Here is an 11,375-nt window from a genome sequence, read left to right as displayed (position 1 = left end):
TTTTCGATCACGATGAAATCGGAAAGATCCGAACGTACTCATGGATGCTCTTCATTAACAGTTCCTTCAGTTTATTAGCTAAAATATACCTAAGTAAATATTTACCCAAAATAAATAAGAACACTTCAGTGGGAGATTAATAATATATATGATATATTGTTTTTAGCTCTCACGTCCCTAAGAATTCACTCTGTGAGATTCATGCTCGGCTTTGAGTCACCTTGGGAGTACCTCCATTCAGAAAGTGTTTGCATGGGTCAATAGCAAGGTGAATATGGGAAGTAGTTCATAGTAAGTGGGTGAAAGATATGTGTCAACGTATTATGTGGTCTCTTCCATTAGTTTGGACTAATGATAGGCCTCTGATGCGTTATTTTATTAAGTGTGGAATATGGATGATATGTGTTGATGGATAGCATTGTGCACTCAAGTTTCCCCAGCGGAATCCAAGTGTAAATTCCTCTGAGTTTTCTGGTAAGTTCAGGGTCAAACACAGGGACTTGAGAAAATAGTTGCGTTAGAGATTTTTATGAAAACTTGTGGTAACCGATTAAATAAATAAGCGCGGAGTTGTTGTTGTGTTAATGAAAATAATAATAAATGCGATAGAGTTTGAAAAGAGTTGGCAATGGGAAATACGATGAATATGCGGTGAACGGGTTGAGAAGCGTTTCGGCTAACACTCCCTAGATTGTGTTCATGCCTTGTGATCATGCAACATGCATACAATAGTAAACCACCTCTCGGCGTGAATGCCACGGCTTCTAAAGCTAGAACGCATGCGATAAATATGCGATAAGTCTACAGGGTTTACACATAAACCTCTATTTCTATTTATGCAATGACAACATGACATTTACACAAATATGCGACCGCATAATATCATTCCTATTCCTAGGATGCATGCGATGCAAGTTGACAAACAGAGCTTATCTCTAAGTCCCTATTTCTTGTGTATGCAGGCCTAATCTTGCTCTTTCAAGTCAGATTCTAACCTAGCTCTCTCTCGAGACATTAGGTTCTTTCTTTAGATTCTTTATCGAGCAACTCTAAAGGGATGTTTCGCACAGCATAAAACAAGACAATCGCAAGCAATGAACTTCCTAGATCATGTTAGCTTAGTTCTTCTCAACCCATTCAACTAGTTTAGCTACTCAGGCGTATTAAGAGAGTGAGCAGATGTAGAAATAGAACTTCCATTGAATAGATAAAAGATGAAGTACAAAATAACAATGCAAGTAAAGAGCCTGGAGAAATTTCTTGCTACCAGGTGTTACACTGTTCTACTCGAGCTCTAAAGATATTCTCGCTTTCGTAAGAGTCAACCTACTCTCTACTCTTACGCCCCAAGGTTCTCTCTCGAGCCGCCTTACACGATCTCCAGTGTCACCACTCTTCTCTAGCTCCACCATTAAATGGAAAAGAAAACTATGAACAGAGGTGTGAACTTGTAATGTGATGAAGTAACCGACTGCTTAACCCCTTCTCTAAAGAATGCACATGGTATTTATAGGGCATCAAAGGTGAAAGGCAGCTTCTCTTTCTTGGTTGTATAGATGGGACAACTTTAATTCCTGACTGATGCGTCGGATAGTTGTCATCAATAAAGCTGGATGTACTTTGTGACCGTTTTCGGCTATCAACATAATTTGGATCCGACTGCCGTCAGCTTGCTATCCCATTGTTCTTAATTGTCCTTTCGTCTGGATGCGCCCACCATGTTGCGTTGATTCTTCTTGGGTGGATGTTTGTGAGCACGATCAACGCAAAGTCTTGTGGTGAAGTTGCACTCGACCGATGTATTCCTATGATCGCATTCTTTACATTGCGTTAACGCATTATTCTGCATAAAAATATAGAGATCAACTGCCCTAATGCGTTGGATGCATGCGACTGCAATATTGTAGAATTTATGCTTAATGGACGCAGTTTAACATATTCTATCAACGCAATCCAACATTGTTTAAGAACTTAGCACTATGATAACGTGCATTTTTGCCCATTATCACACCCTCAAATTTAACAATGCTTGTCCTTATGCATAAGCTAAATATTCCTTTAGGAAGTTAACCGCAAAGTTTTCTTTCCTAGATTTTTCAAGGATACTTCGTTCAGATCCTATATGCTAGAATTTCCTTAAGTCTTATTCAAATCTCTTCCTAAAATATTTCTAAGACTTAGGGATTGCACGCTTAACTTTCAAAAGGACTTTACTGAATTTCGGAACATCGCATGATTTATTTCAAAAAGAAAATTTTCCACCGGGGTGTCAAATGTTTTATCCTTGCACAAAAATTTTCTTCATTTCTATACTTTTTCTGACCTTGCACTGATCCGAGTACTTTGCCTTCATTTTGACTTGCCCCCACGGGTGTCATGCGGACATCTAACTACGAGCAATGCACTCTTTCTCAGACTAAACTCATACCAACTTGGTAGTGGATTTACGGTCATTTATTTATGCGTTGATCCTGGCGACTTACTTTCGTTTTGGCTTGCCCCCATGCGTGTCATTCGGACATCCAACTATGGATAAGTGCCTTTCAGAACTTAACTCTTATCAATCATGGGTTTCCCATTGCGTTGACAGTGGAGTTGTTATTCTCAAAAATCATCCTTTTTTATTTAGCAAGGTCAGAAACAAATACCCCACCCCCAAATTTTAAAATGCGGCAATGTCCTCATTGCCTAAAAGATTAAAATAAGTCATGCGATGGTCAAAAAATTGCGTTGTAAAGAGTGTTTGAAAGAAGCTAGCAAACCCCTAACTTCCAGAAATATTTCATGAGGCGAGTATCATAAAATTTACGTTGACTCTAGTATATACAAAAGAGACAGAAGCATATTTTTCATCAATGAAATCATACTTGGTGAAGAACAACATACGGTAAACTACTAAAGTTTTCTACTAGTGATATGATTGCGGTAATCAAGGAAGATGCGGTGATAAAACTTTGAAAAATAATATGCAATGGTAGTGCAAATTTTGAAGTAAAGATAAGGAAAGGTACACCCCTAAATTTAGCACTGTCGCCTGCATTGTATTGCCGCATCCACCTTGCGGCGATCATTCTTCATTGGGTTGCGGTGATGGAATAAGATAAGTGTTTCTTTGCATGCGTTCTCGCAATCCAGTGCCTTGATCGTTGTAAGGAAAACAAATAGAGGGTCAAATTATTTTAACCAAAAGAAAAGGCTTTTTTTTTCTTTTTAATAGAACTAAAAACTGAAAAGATAGCTAAAAGATAGTGAAGATTCTGAGTAGTGGAGAAAAGAGTTGAAGACTTGAAGTTTTCTAAAACTTGCGTCCCTGAGAATTTGCGATCATTTGACAACGCAAGGACCACCTACTTCCTTCTTTATTCAAAGTTTCTTAGTTCCATGGAGTCGACTTGGCGATGCCAGTCTTCTCCATGGAATGCCTTTACTCGCTGCCCATTGACTTTGAATATGTTGGTACTGTCATCATTTAATAATTCCACCGTGCCATGCAGAAGTACTTGTCGAATTATGAACGGTCTGGACCAACGAGACTTTAGCTTTCCTGGGAAGAGTCGCAGACGTGAATTAAAAAGCAAGACTTTCTGCCCGACTTGGAGGTTCTTGCCGCATATGCGTTGATAATGCCAATGCTTGGTGCGCTTCTTATACATTTTTGCATTTTTATATGCATTGTTCCTCCATTCTTCTAGCTCAACCAATTGCATTTTCCGTGCTTCCCCTGCTTTCTTTAAATCGAAATTCAGTTTCTTGACCGCCCACAATGCCTTATATTCCAGCTCCAAGGGCAAGTGAAACGCTTTGCCAAATACCAACGCATAGGGGGACATTCCTATAGGTGTCTTAAATGTGGTCCGGTATGCCCATAACGCATCATCAAGCTTCATTGCTCAATCCTTTTGCGAAGGTTTGACTACCTTCTCAAGTATCAATTTAATTTCTCGATTGGACACTTCAGCTTGGCCATTTGTTTGTAGATGGTATGCGGTGGCCACTTTGTGGAAGATATTGTACTTGTGCAACAGTTCCTTTATATTGTGGTTGACAAAGTGTGATCCTTCATCACTTATGATAGCACGAGGAGTGCCAAAACGTGCGAAAATTCTTTTCTTCAAGAACTGGAAGACTACTACCACATCACTTGCGGCGCATGCAACTTCCTCTACCCACTTGGAGACATAGTCAATGGCTAATAAAATATAGTGCTTACCGTTTGAAGGAGGGAATGGTCCCATGAAATCAATCCCTCATACGTCGAATAGTTCCAGCTCCAAGATAGTATTCATCAGCATTGCGTTCTTCCATAATATGTTGCCAGTGCGCTGACACCGATCGCATTTCATTGTGTAGTCAGCAACATCCGTAAATAATGAAGGCCAGAAGAATCCACTTTGTAAAACTTTGGCCGCAGTACGTTGTCCTCCAAAGTGCCCTCCATAAGGTAAATCGTGACACTGTGACAATATGCGTTGTTGAGCAGCGTCTGGTACGCATAATCGAATGATTTGGTCTGCACCTCGTTTATACAGATTTGGCTCATCCCAATAGTAGTGTCTGCATTTATTCTTGAGCTTCTTCTGTTGATGGTAGGTGTAATCTTCAGGAAATTGTTCACAGACCAAATAATTAACGATGTCCGCATACCATGGCAGTTCTTCTATGCGAAATAGCTGCTCGTCTGGGAACACGACACTCACTTCAGATTCATTGCGGTCAACCTCAGGATTTTCCAATCTGGACAAGTGATCCGCAACTTGATTCTCTATCCCCTTTCGATCAATTATCTCGATATCAAATTCTTGAAGGAGGAGAACCCATCTGATCAATCTCGGTTTTGCGTCCTTCTTTATCATTAAATATTTGATTACCGAGTGATCAGTATGAATGAGTACCTTGGTTCCTAATAAGTATGCCCAGAATTTTTCCAATGCAAAGATCATAGCCAGGAGTTCTTTTTCAGTGGTGGTATAATTAATTTAAGCAGGGTTCAGAGTTTTACTCGCATATGCGATGGGGTGCAAAATTATTTTCTTCTTTTGCATTAGTGCGGCTCTCATCGCATACTTGCTTGCGTCGCACATGATTTCGAACGGCAGTGTCCAATCCGGCGAAATTAAGACGGGTGTGGTAATCAGCGCATCCTTTAAAATTCAAAATGTGTCGAGGCAATTGTTGTCAAATTCAAACTTTCTGTTTGCCTCTAGTAACGCACTCAATGGTCTTGCTATCTTAGAAAAGTCTTTAACGAATCGTCTGTAGAATCCAACATGCCCTAGGATGCTTCGTACTGCCTTCATGTTGGTTGGAGGTGGAAGCTTTTCAATTGCGTTAATCTTTACTTTGTCCACCTCCAACCCTTCTCGAGAGACCTTGTGCCCCAACACTATACCCTCTGTCAACTTGAAGTGACATTTTTCCCAGTTAAGTATCAGGTTCATCTCTTCACATCTTTTCAGAATTTTCTCCAAATTGGCCAGGCAGACATCATAATGTTTCTATAAATAGAGAAATCATCCATAAATATTTCTACTGAGTCTTGAGATAATCTGAAAAGATTGCCATCATGCACCTCTGAAACGTGCTTGGCGCATTGCAGAGGTCGAACGGCATGCGGCAAAAAGCGAATGTCCCATATGGGCAGGTGAATGTGGTCTTGTCTTGGTCTTTAAAAGCTATCATGATCTGGTTGTACTCGGCGTATCCATCTAAAAAACAGTAAAAATCATTCTCTGCCAATCTGTCCAGCATTTGATCGATGAATGGCAGAGGGAAGTGATCTTTCTTTGTGGCTGCATTCAATTTGCGGTTGTCCATACAGATGCGCCATCCAGTGATGATCCTCTATGATATTAATTCATTGTTCTCATTGGGGACTACCGTAATTCCGCCCTTCTTCGGAACACATTGCACGGGGCTGACCCACGTGCTATCTGCAATGGGATAGATAATGCTCGCATCCAACCACTTGATAATCTCCTTTTTGACAACCTCCTTCATCGCAGGGTTAAGTCTGCGTTGATTTTCAATGGTTGCTTTGTGGTCGTCCTCAAGACGAATGTGGTGCATGCAGTACGTGGGGCTAATTCCTCTGATATCATGGAGTGTCCAGCCGATTGCTCGCACATGTTTTTTGAGAATGCTTATCAACGCATTCTCTTGATCTGCGTTAAGTGCAGAGAAAATTATCACTGGCAACTTCTCATTCTGCCCCAGAAATGCGTACTTTAGATGTGTTGGTAGGGTTTTTAGTTCAATAGTTGGTGGCTCCATGAGAGAAGGTTGCATTATTTTTCTTTCTTCCTTCGGCTCTTCTTCTTGCATTGCAATTAATCCTTCTTCTTTGTTTTTTTTTTTTTTTTTTGCTACGATCGCATTGCAGGCAGCTACAGATGCGTCGACATGCTCTTCTTCATACTTTTCATCAGACTTTTATTCTTCAATCAAATTCATGTCATCATCAGAATCTTGCAGGTCTTCCTCATTACGAAATTTCATGGCACGAATTATATTAAATTTGAGCTTCTGTCCGTTTATGCTCAAAGTGATCTTGCCCTTGTGCACATCAATTTGAGCACGACCCATTGATAGGAAAGGTCGCCCTAAAATGATGGGCACATCTTTATCGGCCTCATAATCCAGGATGATGAAGTCAGCTGGCAAATTAAATTTATCGATTGTGATCAGCACGTCCTTTACCTTACCCTCTGGATGAACCAAAGATCTGTCAACCAGTTGGAGTGTCACGGATGTGAGCATAAGTTTCCCCACATTTAGTTGTCGAAAGATTGATAGCGGCATCAAATTTATGTTGGCCCCCAAGTCACACAGGCTTGCCCAATATAGAGTCCTCTTATGGAGCAAGGAATAGTGAAGCTCCCAAGATCGCTCATCTTCAGTGGGATAATAGATTTGGAACTTTTCGTTAGTGCCACCGTGGCAAACTTTCCAGTACCTCTTTTCTTGGTTATCATGTCCTTCAAAAACTTGGCATAGGCAGGCATTTCCTCAATCGCTTCACTGAAAGGAATGTTAACATGTAATTTCTTTAACATAGATAAGAAGCGTTGGTATTGTACCTCTTCGTTTTTCTTCTTCTTTAGCCTTTGAGGGAAATGTGGTAACTAGACTTTCACGATTCCCATTTCATTTGACTTTGAGGTTGACGCAACCTCAGGTTCTACTGCTTCATTTTCTTTTTCTTCTTCTTGCGTTGCAGGAATCTCAGGTTCAGCTGCGATGGAGGTTGATCTATTCTGCTCCTTCTTTTCTCCCTCCATAGTCTTTCCACTACGCAATGTCACAACCTGACATTGCTCCTTACCTGAACCCCCTAGGTTGCATGGAACCTCGGTTGAACTTGGCAGCGCCCCTTGCGGTCTACTTTTGAGCTCATTTGCAATCTGGTCCATTTGCAATTCAAGGTTGTGGATGGATGTAGCCTAGCTTTGAAGCACCGTCTCATTTGTCTCTATTTATTGCTTCAATAGGCCTTCTAGGGAAGAAGATTGTGGTGGTTGTTGTGAGCTACTTACTTGGTTGCTCTATTGACCGTTGTTGTGTTGAAAGAACCCTGGTGGCCCTTCTTTTTGTGCCACAGATTGAAAGTTTTGTTGTGGATTCTTCAAAGCAAAGTTTGGGTGGTTTTTCCACCTGGGGTTGTAGGTGTTGGAAAAGGGGTTGTTCTTTACAAAATATACAGACTGTGGGTTTTGTGGATAATCCTCCATCGTATGCCCATAACCGCAAGTCGCACACCTTACGGTGTTTTGACTTATTGCGTTACCACCTTGAGGTGTTGGGTTGCTGATCGTCATTCCTTGAATCAAATTCATCATTGTGGTCATTTGGTTTTGCAATGAAACAATTGCACCGTTATTTGCATCAAAATCTATGAGTCTTAATCTCTGGTCGCTCTTCCTCCAGTCTTCATGATTCTTGGAGATGCGATCCAAGATATTCTTCGCCTCATCATAGGTCTTGTCAAGCAAACCATCAGCTGCTGCCGCATTGGCAGCGATCTGTGAAGTAGGATCCAAACCGTGGTAGAAAATTTTCATTTGAAGGCAGTCTGGCAGTCCATTATGCGGACAATCTCGGACCAACCTTTTGAACCTCGCCCAAGCATCGCTGAGCGATTCCTCCATATCTTGTTCAAAATTAGTAATAAGCTTTCTCCGTCTCACATTCTCGGTAGGTGGGAAATACTTCTTCATAAACTTCTCCACCACCTACTCCCAAGAAGTGATCTCCCCTGGTTCAAGCAAATAAGCCCATTTCCTAGCCTAATCACAGAGAGAAAATGGGAACAACATTAGACGAACTTCCTCAGCAGAGATATTCGGGAACACAAAAGTATTGCAGATTTCAATAAAACTTCAGAGATGGACGCGCGGATCCTCGCCACGCCTTCCTTCGAATTGACCTACAGCCTGGATCATCTACAGCATCACTGGTTTCATTTCAAATCTAATTCCATCTAAGGCAAGCCTCATGATTCCCGGAGAGAAATCATAGAGGTTTGGCGATGCATAGTCCCTAATGGGCCTATTGCGATCGTTGGCCAACAGAATTGGATTTGCCATGACATTGTTGTTGTTTCGTGCTTCATTCCTAGGCTGCTCTGCCATCTTTTCTTTATCGAATTTTGGTTGCTGTTGGCAGTCCCTTAGTCTCCTTCGAAATGTTCTCTCAATCTCCGGGTCGTAGTTCGCCAAAGATTGAGAGTTCTACAAAGAATTCACAAAAATTACCGTTAACAACTATTTTACAGAAGTCCCCGGCAACGGCCCCAGAAACTTGATGCGTTATTTTATTAAGTGTGGAATATGGATGCTATATGTTGATGGATAGCGTTGTGCACTCAAGTTTCCCCAGCAGAATCCAAGTGTAAATTCCACTGATTTTTCTGGTAAGTCCAGCGTCAAACACAGGGACTTATGAAAATAGTTGCGTTAGAGATTTTTATGAAAACTTTCGGTAACCGATTAAATAAATAAGCGCTGAGTTGTTGTTGCGTTAATGAAAATAATAATAAATGCGACAAAGTTCGAAAAGAGTTGGCAATTGGAAATACGATGAATATGTGGTGAACGGGTTGAGAAAGGTTTCGGCTAACACTCTCTAGATTGCGTTCATGCCTTGCGATCATGCAACATGCATACAATAGTAAACCACCTCTCGGCGTGAATGCCACGGCTTCTAAAGCTAGAACGCATGTGATAAATATGCAATAAGTCTACAGGGTTTACACATAAACCTCTATTTCTATTTATGCAATGACAACATAACATTTACACAAATATGCGACCGCATAATATCATTCCTATTCCTAGGATGCATGCGATGCAAGTTGACAAACAGAGCTTATCTCTAAGTCCCTATTTCTTTTTTATGCAATCCTAATCTTGCTCTTTCAAGTCAGATTCTAACCTAGCTTTCTCTCAAGACATTAGGTTCTTTCTTTAGATTCTCTCTCGAGCAACTCTAAAGGGATGTTTCACACAGCATAAAACAAGACAATCACAAGCAATGAACTTCCTAGATCATGTTAGCTTAGTTCTTCTCAACCCATTCAACTAGTTTAGCTACTCATGCGTATTAAGAGAGTGAGCAGATGTATAAATAGAACTTCCATTGAATAGATAAAAGATGAAGTACAAAATAACAATGCAAGTAAAGAGCCTGGAGCAATTTCATGCTACCAGGTGTTACACTATTCTACTCATGCTCTAAAGATATTCTCGCTTTTGCGAGAGTCAACCCGCTCTCTGCTCTTACGCCCCAAGGTTCTCTCTCAAGTTGCCTTGGACGATCTCTGGGGTCACCACTCTTCTCTAGCTCCACCGTTAAATGGAAACGAAAACTATGAATAGAGGTGTGAACTTGTAAAGTGATGAAGTAATCGACTGCTTAACTCCTTCTCTGAAGAATGCACTTGGTACTTATAGGGCATCAAAGGTGAAAGGCAGCTTCTCTCTCCTAGTTGTACAGATGGGACAGCTTTAATTCCTGACTGATGCGTCAGATAGTTGTCACTGATAAAGCTGAATGTACTTTGTGACCGTTATCGGCTGTCAATTTAATTTGGATCCGACTGCCGTCAGCTTTCTGTCTCATCGATCTTAATTTTACTTTTGTCCGGATGCACCCACCATGTTGCAATGATTCTTCTTTGGTGGATGTTTGCGAGCACGATCAACGCAAAGTCTTGCGGTGAAGTTGCGCTCGACCGATGTATTCCTATGATCGCATTCTTTGCATTGCGTTAACACATTATTCTGCACAAAAATATAGATATCAACTGCCCTAATGCGTTGGACGCATGCGACTGAAATATTGTAGAATTTATGCTTAATGGATGCAATTTAACATATTCTATCAACGCAATCCAACATTATTTAAGAACTTAGCACTATGATAACGTACATTTCTGCCCGTTATCAGCCTCCAATTATGTTAGAATCTCAAGAAAGAAAGAATAGAGGAGAGGCGGTTGAATCGGTTAAGGACGACTTCCAATTTTGTTGGGAGAAGTGAAGGTTTAAAAGAAGAAAGAAACGGAAAGAGAGGATAGGGAAGCCTGAATATGAGGAGTGAGAAATGAGAGCTCTCGAGAGTGGGAGTTTGGAAGTCTCTGTTGTGGAGAAGTCATTGTAGTGTGCCACTCATCATCTACTTCTACTCAGCGATCGTGTAGCAGAGCTAAGCAATCACGTAGCATTTGATAGGCAATCATATAGAATCTGGTAAGCAATCGTGTAATAGTTTGTAAGCGATTGTGTAGTACCTTGTAAAGGATCGCGGGGTGTTTGTGGGCGATCATCTAGTGTTATTCAAGATCGTGTAGAGACTGTAAGCTATCGTATAGAGTTTTAACAATCGTTGGGAGTTTGATAAGAAATCTTCTAGTCTCTGTTTGACTCATATCGTTTAATAAAGAATTCATTCATCGTTTAGTTTCTATTCCGGAAGTTTGTACCAACTCGTTACGTTAATAAAAATTTTCAAGGATCAGTATCCTAACAAATTGGTATCAGAGCAACCATCTGGGCAAGCATGGTTCAGAAACGTTTTGAAGAGAAATTGGAATTACTAGAACAAGAGATCTTTGGATTCAAAGTTGAAATACAGAAATTTCCAACCATAGATGAGAACTTGGCATCATTAGCGAAGAGCATTGAGAGTTTGGGATTGCAGGCCGAGAAATATCAATAAATGTTCATTTCCAATGTTACGGAAATGGCCAATGAAAAAGAAAAGGTGACGAAAGAGGCAAAAGGATCGAATGTCAATAAGGTGTGCAGAACAAATAGTTCAGTGAAAGCATCCGGTGAAGAAGCGATTTGCGACCGGAGTGAATTCAAGAAAGTAGAAAT

The 11,375-nt window shown here is 40.7% G+C and overlaps 1 non-coding gene across 1 annotated transcript; it reads left to right on the top strand.

The window, feature by feature from the left end:
• Positions 1-8,073: 8,073 nt before the first annotated feature.
• Positions 8,074-8,180, top strand: LOC120089536 (small nucleolar RNA R71). Its single transcript, XR_005485212.1, has one exon. It is a non-coding gene; the product is annotated as a small nucleolar RNA R71 (small nucleolar RNA).
• The last annotated feature ends 3,195 nt before the right edge of the window (positions 8,181-11,375 follow it).

Source organism: Benincasa hispida, chromosome 10 (genome assembly GCF_027475165.1).
Source record: "Benincasa hispida cultivar pf3 chromosome 10, pf3_genome.v1.1, whole genome shotgun sequence".
Lineage (NCBI taxonomy): Eukaryota > Viridiplantae > Streptophyta > Magnoliopsida > Cucurbitales > Cucurbitaceae > Benincasa > Benincasa hispida.
Note: the sequence above shows the minus strand (reverse complement) of the source record. Positions and strands in the feature narration are given on the sequence as shown.